This window comes from Pteropus medius, unplaced genomic scaffold, assembly GCF_902729225.1.
Source record: "Pteropus medius unplaced genomic scaffold, Ma_sr-lr_union100, whole genome shotgun sequence".
NCBI classification, from domain to species: Eukaryota; Metazoa; Chordata; class Mammalia; order Chiroptera; family Pteropodidae; genus Pteropus; species Pteropus medius.
Genome location: NW_024352784.1, coordinates 343,858 through 344,266, shown reverse-complemented (window position 1 = coordinate 344,266; position 409 = coordinate 343,858). Strand labels below are relative to the sequence as shown.

The following is a 409-nucleotide window of genomic DNA, read 5'->3' as shown; positions in this document are numbered from 1 at the left end:
GTGTGTGTGTCGGAGCCAGGAGTGCTGGAGGCTGAGCCCTACTGCGTGACCTTCACACCGCTGTGTGTTTTAGTACTGGGTTTCCTGAGCAAAGTGCTGATATTTTGTGGACCTGAAAGCTACCTAGAATAAGCAGTTCCTTATAAGGCAAGTTATCTGGCTGTGCATTAGGCACTATATTCTCGTCTTGTTAGTTGTTTCTGCTCAACATTTACTGAAGTATTGTTTAAATATTCCCCTCTTATCTCAGTTGTGATATAGAATGTTGAAAGAAGGACCTGCCTACACTTGGGCCAGTGGGGCAGTAGCTGGGTGGTTGAGACTTCCCCAGGGAAAAAGTAAATTGTTCTTACTACAAGAGTCAAGCTAGGTGGGCTAGCACCCCCCTCCAAAACAGAGAGAGAGAGAG

The 409-nt window shown here is 46.2% G+C and overlaps 1 long non-coding RNA gene across 1 annotated transcript in view; it reads right to left on the bottom strand.

The window, feature by feature from the left end:
* LOC120590247 (uncharacterized) overlaps positions 1–409 on the bottom strand; it is a 9,670-nt gene that overhangs the window by 3,855 nt on the left and 5,406 nt on the right. The window lies entirely within an intron of this gene.